The following is an 8,523-nucleotide window of genomic DNA, read 5'->3' as shown; positions in this document are numbered from 1 at the left end:
AGTCCGTGCAAATCTGTGCAGTAAGCAGGTGGAATACTTGCACCAACACGAGGCAACCAAGGCCCCAAGAGGACTGGATGAGAAGCTGGTAATAAACATGATGACAGAGGTCAGATCTAGGTGTCCTGCTGGCTCTTGAGGGTCAGCACTTAGATGTCAGATCTGCTGCAGACAAGCACCACGGGCACTCTGGTATTGAGCCACGGAACCCACATCACCCTTCCAAGGCACCACCATTCCAGACAGCCACTGATGAAGATGAATGCATACTTCAGGCTGGGGTATCTACCATGTATATCATAAACAGGATTATAAATATAATCCACATACATGCACTTGATTGCATAATACTCTTCAGTGGCCTCAGGCTCAGATGCGCATGAGTGAAATTGCTCAGGACCCATTCCCACCTCAGCCCTCTGCAGGCCTTGTGCCAATGTCCACCTCCCGCCGCGCCAGCTGCGCAGAAGCTTGTGGACACATGTGGGTCTTACAACTGGACATGCCCTCCCTCTCAGCAGTAAATGCGCCTCTCACTACACCCCAACATCTACTTATTCTGCGTATCTTAGTTTGGCATCCACTTCCTACACTCCAGGAAGTCTTCCTTGAATGCACATACATATGCATAGAGTTCTTGATGCCTTTATTGCTCCCCCACGCTAACTGTGTCAAATTAAGCCTTGAACCCTGGAGGTCAAGCAGCTGCTGTTGCTGTCCGCCACTGCACTCAGCCTGGGTGACACAGCAGGCATCCTCAAAAAAATTAATTAATTAATAAAATAATAAAACCCAAGGATTGGCTGCATGCAGTTGGCTCACATCTATCATCCTAGCACAAGGGCCAGGAAGAGAGGGATCTTGACGAGAACAGACCTTCTAGTCTCACAGAGGCATGTAAAGATCCCCATCTCTCCAAAGGAAAGAAACATTTTATCTGGCTGTGGTGGTGCATGCCTGGCATTGCAGCCCTCCCAGTAGACTGACACAGGAGGATCACTTTGGCCCAGGAGTTCAAGGCTGCAGTTAGCTATGAGCCATGTTAGCCTGGCCTGGATGACAGAGTGAAACCCTGTATCTAAAAAATAATAATAAAGCCAGCTGGGTGCGGTGGCTCATGCCTGTAATCCCAGCACTTGGGGAGGCCAAGGTGGGCTGATCACGTGGGGTCAGGAGTTTGAGACCAGCACAGCCCAGCATGGAGAAAACCCTGTTTCTACTAAAGAAGAAACCACAGAGTAGGCTGGGCATGGTGGCGGTGCCTGTAAAATACAGCATCTACTCTGGGCTGAGGGAGGAGAGAATGCAGCTGCGGAACCCAGTGGGAGGAGGAGGTTGCAGTGAGCGAGATCATGCCACTTTGCATACCCTGGAAGTGATGCAGTGAGACTCCATCTCAAAAAAGAAAGATAAAAAAGAAAAAGTCAAGGAAAAAAAATTCAGAATAATGGTTATCTCTGAGGATCGAAGCAGAGCTGACTTGGAAAGGGGCAGGAGGAGGGAAACTTTCTGGGGCAATGAAGTATCTGTTCTACAATCCTGCTGCTAGAATGTGGGTGACACACATGTATGCTTTGAAATTTTATCATACTATAGTATTGAAACTTAAGATGTGTGCATTTCCCTAAATATAAATTTTACCTACAAAATTCCATTAGCTACAGTACACACAAGACTCCCTAAGCATTCTAAGGTGGGACTGGGAAATCAGACAGATAGAGATAGGACCACTCCCACGCCACTCACCATTTGTATCGCTCCACCACCATTCCCTAAGTCACAGAACAAGAAGAATAAGAACAGTCCAGGGCATTCTTGCAGGGCATGCAGAGCAGAGTACCCGAGCACTCTTCCTATCTCCCAATCCAGATCCCGGGATGGGAATGCAGAAACCAGTCCAGCATCTAGCATTGAGTGCAGATGCCTCTACACTCCTGGGGTACCTGTAATTTTGCCTCAATATCTCTCTGTGATTGGAGAGGCCATGCTCCAAGAGGGGTTTGGGAAAAATAAGGTAGGGAGAACTTTGAGGGAGAGGTGGAAGATCCTGCCATCAGCTCCCTTTGGCCAACCTGATGTGCGCAGTCATCAGCACCTCCCAAGCACAAAGAACTCCTGCCTAACTAAAGGCAGAACCTGTAGTACCAGAGGAGTCACTGTGGGATGGAGAAGACTGTGGCTGTGAACCAGCCAGCTTCCAGAACATGGCCTCCCACTCAGCTATCCCCTCTTGAACTGGATGTGGGAGAAAGAGCCTGACTCAATTTCCCTTGAGCAGAGGGAAGTCTGAACGAAAGATGCATTGAAACACAGAAGCAGGCTGGGTGCAGTGGCTCACATACCTGTAAATGCTAGGCCGAGGTGGATGAATCATCTGAGGTCGAGAGTTTCAGACCAGACTGACCAACATGGAGAAGCCCCGTCTCTACTAAAATTACAAAAAAACTTAGCTGGGCATGGTGGCACATGCCTGTAGTCCCGGCCACTCGGGAGGCTGAGGCAGGAGAATCCCTTGAACCCGGGAGGCGGAAGTTGCACTGAGCTGAGATAGCCCCACTGCCCTCCAGCCTGGGTGACAGAGTGATACTCCATCTCAAAACAAACAAACAAACAACAACAACAACAAATCAAAACAGAAGTGGCTGGGTGAGGTGGCTCATGCCTGTAATCCCAGCAGCACTTTGAAGAGCAGAGAGGAGGCAGGAGGATTGCTTGAGCCAGAGTCTGAGACCAACCTGGGACAACATGTGGTAAGACCTGCACCTCTACCTGCTGAGCCACCCAGTGGCTAGGCGTTGCAGCACCTGTGGTCCCAGCCTTCACACAAGAGGAGGCTGGTGGGGCCGATCCATTTTGCACCCAGGAGGTGAAGCTGCAGTGACCCATGATTGTACCGTACACTCATGCAGCCTGAGGCCTGGAAAGAAGTAAAGACTCTGCCTCAAAACCACAAAACACACAGAGGCACCTAGACCAGTACACTGGCTCATGAATGGGAATTCCCCTTGAGCTAATTATTGAAAAAGAGCTAGCCACCCAGCACTTGGTGCTCTTTCTTTTTTAAAGACAGTCTCACTCTTTGCCTTGGAGTTGAAATGTGGTGCAACGTCCTCCACTCCTATAACCTCTTGCCTCCTGGGTTCTCTCTTTCACCTCCCCAAGTAGATGGTTACAGGCACGTGCCTGTAGAATAGCCCAACAAGGCAGGGTTTCATCATGTTGGCCAGGCTGGTCTCAGCTCCCCGACCTCCAAGTGATCTAGCCCCACCTCAGCCACCCAAAGTGCTGGGATTACAGAGGCTGAAACTCCTCAAGGCATGGCCTGGGGCATTTATATTCAGTGAGGAAAGATGAAAGGGCTGGGGTGACAGGTGGAACACCCAGCGCATTTCAGGAAGAGAACAAGAGCTTGTCTGGCCAAATTTGGCGCCCACCATTAATCTGTCCTGTCCCATTGGGTGTGATGTTATTCTCATATTAGCAACAGATTCTTCCAAACAAATACAGGTGGCCACCTCCCTGTGGTGCCTCCTTCCCGGTGACCAGCTGGTTAGGCGCTTGTGATCTCCCTCCAGCTTCCAGAACTCTCTTTCATTTGTTGTATGTCACTGGCTAATGAAAAACAGAAAAACATTTTTGACCCGTGGTGGTGATACTGGTAATCAGCAACGCGAAGTGGATATTAGCAGTTAGAGACCAACCGCAGGGTCAGAGAGAACCTGATTTCCATTAAAAAGAAAAAATACATTTGGACTTTGGAGCTGCAAAGTAGGTTATTGCCATTGAAATCAAGCCTTCAAAATCAATGTCTCTTTTGAGAAATACTCTGCGGGAATTATTTTTTTTCTTCGCAGAGGAAGGTAAAAAGGTAAGAGGTGAGGGCTGAGAGAAAGGCTGAGCTTTGGAGAAAACATAAACTTCTGCACTGACTTAAGTTCAGGTGCGCAGAATCCAGTCACTTTCCTGTATACCTTGGCCAGGTGCTCTCGCCTGTACCTGATGAGTCCCAGGTCCGCCAATCCTAGAAGAGGACCCAAGGCAGCACAGCTGGACTTAAAAAGCTGACCGTCATCCCTCTCTCCCTGCATTTTCTGCCTGAGTAATAACGGTAGCACCACTGCCTAATGCTTTTGTGGCGAAATGGCGCTGAAAACATCAGCCATTGGGTAACCATTTCCTGCAATCCCAGCCAGCACTTTGGGAGGCTAGAGGTGGAGCTGAGATCACCACCCTGAGTCAGGGTTGAGACCAGCATGGGCAACAGGTGGCTTATCTGTAAAATACAAGAATTTGGCCCAGGCATGGTGGCGGGCACCTGTAATCCAGCCCCAGGATGCTAAGGCAGGAGAATGCATGAACCAGGGGGCAGAGAAAGGTTCAAATCATGAGAATAACGCTCGGCCTGGGCAACAAGGGTGAAACACAATCTCTGAAAATAAACAAACAACCACAAAACATCACGGAACGAACAGTTGACCAGACGCATTTGCTCTTTCCCTACAAAATAACAGTGATAGACAACAACCTGCAATGGTCACAGCAGCTCTTTTCCTGCCTTCACGGGAAGGCGGGAGTGCTGCAGGAGGCAGAGAGCAAGCAGACCCTAAACTTGAATTCCTTTTGGGAAAGCAGCCTCACCTTTGCCCTCGGGACCTACAGGGGCGGCCAGAGCTGCCTCTTGCTCCTTTATTGATATCCAACCTAGGGGCCCCAAGTTGAACCCAGAAATCAGCAATTAGCAACACTAGTCCAAAGTAAAAGCATCCCCATGTGTATCCATCACTCAGCATCATCGCGTTTACCTCAGAAATTGTCCAGTAGACTAAAATCCCAGCTAAATGTTCAAATTCTTATCGGGACTAGTTAAAACTTCAAAAAAATCTGTCTTGCCACGGTGGAGTCCACACGGCTTTTGAAAAGCGAATACAAAATATTATAGCGAACAAGAAGTCCCCGGGTCGGTGGAACCATCATCTGTAATCCCAGCACTGCTGGGGAGGCCAAAGGCACGCAGATCGCTTGAGGTCAGGAGTTCAAGACCAGCCTGGCCAACAAGGGGGTGAGCAGCGTCTCTCTACAAAAATGTCTAAAAATTAGCTTGTGGAAATTGCAGTGGCGGAGTAGCCTATAATCCCAGCTACTCTCCAGAGACTGGGGCAGGAGAAGCACTTGAACAGGAGGGTAGAGGTTGCAGTGACCAAAGGTGCTGTGCACTCCAGTCTGAGCAGCAAAGAGAAGCTGAGGACCTATCAGAAAAAAAAAAAAGAAAGAGAGAAGAAGAATTAAAATAAAAATCTAAAGGAAACCTCAAAATCATTTAGGGAGTTAGTCAGGGGTGACTAGGACGATGTCCTGTGTTTGCACTTATAGAATACAGGGTACTAAAAAATACAAATATAGGTGTAGAATACATAGAATACTAAACACATAGAATACATAGAATGCTAAACATAGATACATAGGATACTAAAATGACCTGAAAAACAATTAGATGGGCGGGTGGTGGGCACCTGCATAATCCAGCAGCAGCAGCCTCGGGAGGCTGAGGCAGGAGAATTGCTTGAACTCCTGGAGGTGGAGTGCAGAGAGGCTGAGGAATAAGCCACTGCATTCCAGCCCTGGAGTGACAGAACAGGACTCTATCTCAAAAAAAAAAAAAAAGAAAAAAAGAAAAAATAATTCATTGTCTTTGTCTTTTACTTGTCTTTCACCGTGGTCAGTGGCAGAGTCCAAATATGTATTTGCACCATATTTATTCTAGGAAAAAAAAGATTCTTAATTTGGAACAGAGAAAAGTTGACTACTAGAAATCCTTTTTCTTGGCAGGGGAGCCAGAGGTAGGATACGGTTTCTGGCATCACCAGGCTGGAGTGCAGTGGCATGATCAGCATTCCTGCAACCTCACCTCCTGGGTTCAAGCAGTTCTCCTGCTTCAGCCTCCCGAATAGCTGGGATTACGGGGTCGCCACCCATGCCCCTTCAACTTTTGTGACTACTGAAACAGGGTTTCACCATCTTGGCCAGAGGCTGGTCTTGAACTCCTGACCTCATGATCCCACCCACCTGGCCTTTCCCAGTGCAGCAGGTTGCGGCGTGCCGCTGGGTAAAAGTATCTGTTATTTCTTTTTGCTCTATGGATGCATCTGTTTTACCTCTCAAGTTCAAAAAAATTGAGACAAAGACAGCTTTAGGTCATGGGGTTTCTACCTATTGCTATAATACTCCTTCACTCCATTCCACCTCTAAAAGCTCCACATGGCTAGGTCAGAGATCCTTAATATAGAGAAATGGCGGGGATGGCTTGGTTTATCCCAGCTCCACTCCCGGGACTTGAAACTTTGTAGATGCTGGCAAAAGAACATTATTTAATAGTTCTCCTGTGGCCTGACCTTGTTGTTTTATCAGACTGCTCTAATCTACAATCTGTAATATTTCATTTAAGACTCTAGCGCGCGAAAGCGGGGCTCAGCCTGTAATCCCATGGCACTTTTGGGAGGCAGTGGATCAGGTCCAGGAGAATCCCGAGACCATCCTGGCTAACATGGTGAAACCCATCTCTACTAAAATAAAAACTAGCGAGGCGTGGTGGCATGTAGTCAAGCTACTCGGAGGCTGGCGGGGAGGAGAATAAGGCGTGGGCTCCAGGGAGGCGGGCTTGCAGTGAGGCAGTCGCCACTGCACCCACAGCCTAAGGCGACAGGCGCTCCGTCTCAAAAAAAAAAAAAAAAAACAACAAAGACTCTGGCACGCTTATTGGAAAAGATGCATATTGACAAGGTGTAAGAAGTGAGGTGTCAACTCTTAGCCTGCGCTTCCTTCCCTAGTACAGCACAATGATTTACCCTTTATTAATGGGTGGAAGTGGAGTTTCCCTCTATTTTGTTGTTTTTGCCTTGCTTGTATGTTTTAGTGGGTTTGGATGGAATAGTTGCAAAGAACTTTATTTCACATTTTTCTCTTTTGATACAGGATCTGTCTGTCTCCCAGAGGAGGCTGGAGTGCGGGTGCAATCACAGCTCACTCCAGCCTTGACCTCCAGGTTCAAATGTTCCTCCCACCCCAGCCTCCCAAGTATCTGAGACTATGGGCACACATCACCATACCCAGTTAATTTTCATTTATTTATAGAAGATGATCTCTCACGCACATGGGACCCAGGCTGGTCTCGATCCTGGCTCGAGATCCTCTGTGGCCCCCTATTTCACATTTTTACATTGATATACAGTTTCCCAACCCAAATGACTAACCACATTCCCTTGCCAGGCCAGAATGAAGAGCGTCACGCCTCTTGGCTTTCATTCATCACTGTTTGCACTCCTCAATGTTTCTGCCCTAACTCAGTTGGTGGCGGGCACAGTGGCTCATGCCTGTAATCCAAGTTTTGGGGGAGGGCAGGGGTGGGAATTATTATGCCTCTGTATTCTGGGAATCACGAATTCAAGACCAGCCTGGCCAACATGGTGAAACCCCATCTCTACTAAAAATACAAAAAATTAGCTGGGCATGGTGGCGTTCACCTGTAGTCGCAGCTACTCAAGAGGCTCAGGCACAAGAATTGCTTGAACCCAGGACGTGGGGGTTGTAGGGAGCCGAGATCACACCACTGAACTCTAGCCTGGGTGACACAGTAAGACTCCGTCTCAAAAAAATGCAAACAAACAAACAAAAAACTCAATTGGTTGTGAAACAGCAGTGTAGATGCTCAAAAATAAGTTTCTGATAGTAACCATGTTAAGGCACTAGGAACACAGTATAAACGAGAAAGGAGTGATGAAGTTATTGCAGAAGTGGCAACAATTCAGTTTCTTTTTTTTTTTTTGTTTGAGATAGAGTCTTGCTCTGTTGCCCAGGCTGGAGTGCCATGGCACAATCTCGGCTCACTGCAATCTCCACCTCCCGAGTTCAAGCAATTCTCCTGCCTCAGTCTCCTGAGTAACTGGGATTACAGGTGTGCACCACCATGCCCAGCTAATTTTTGTATTTTTGGTAGAGACGGGGTTTCACCGTGTTGGTCAGGCTGGTCTCAAACTCCTAACCTCGTGATCCACCTGCCTCGGCCTCCAAAGTGTTAGGATTACAGGTGTGAGTCCCCGCACCCAGCCATCATTTTTCTTTTTCTTTTTAAAGACAGAGTCTCACTGTGTCACCTGAGCTGGAGTGCAGTGGTGCAATCATGACTCACTGCAGCCTCAAACTTCTGGGCTCAAGTGATCCTACCGCCTTCGCCTTCCAAAGTGCTGGGATTACAGGCATGAGCTACCACACCCAACCAGCTATATCTTTTTTTTTTTTTTTTTAAATATGGAGTCTCACTCTGTCACCCAGGCTGGAGAGCAATGACGCGATCTCGGCTCACTGCAACCTCCATTTCCCAGGTTCAAGCAATTCTCCTGTCTCAGCCTCCCAAGTAGCTGGGATTGCAGGCACACACCACCACGCTCAACTGTTTTTAGTATTTTTCATTGAGACAGCGTGTTGCCATCTTGGCCAGGCTGGTCTCAAATTCCTGACCTCAAGTGATCC

This window comes from Papio anubis, unplaced genomic scaffold (assembly GCF_008728515.1).
Source record: "Papio anubis isolate 15944 unplaced genomic scaffold, Panubis1.0 scaffold744, whole genome shotgun sequence".
Lineage (NCBI taxonomy): Eukaryota > Metazoa > Chordata > Mammalia > Primates > Cercopithecidae > Papio > Papio anubis.
The sequence above is the reverse complement of the archived record's forward strand: the minus strand, read 5'-3'. Positions refer to the sequence as shown.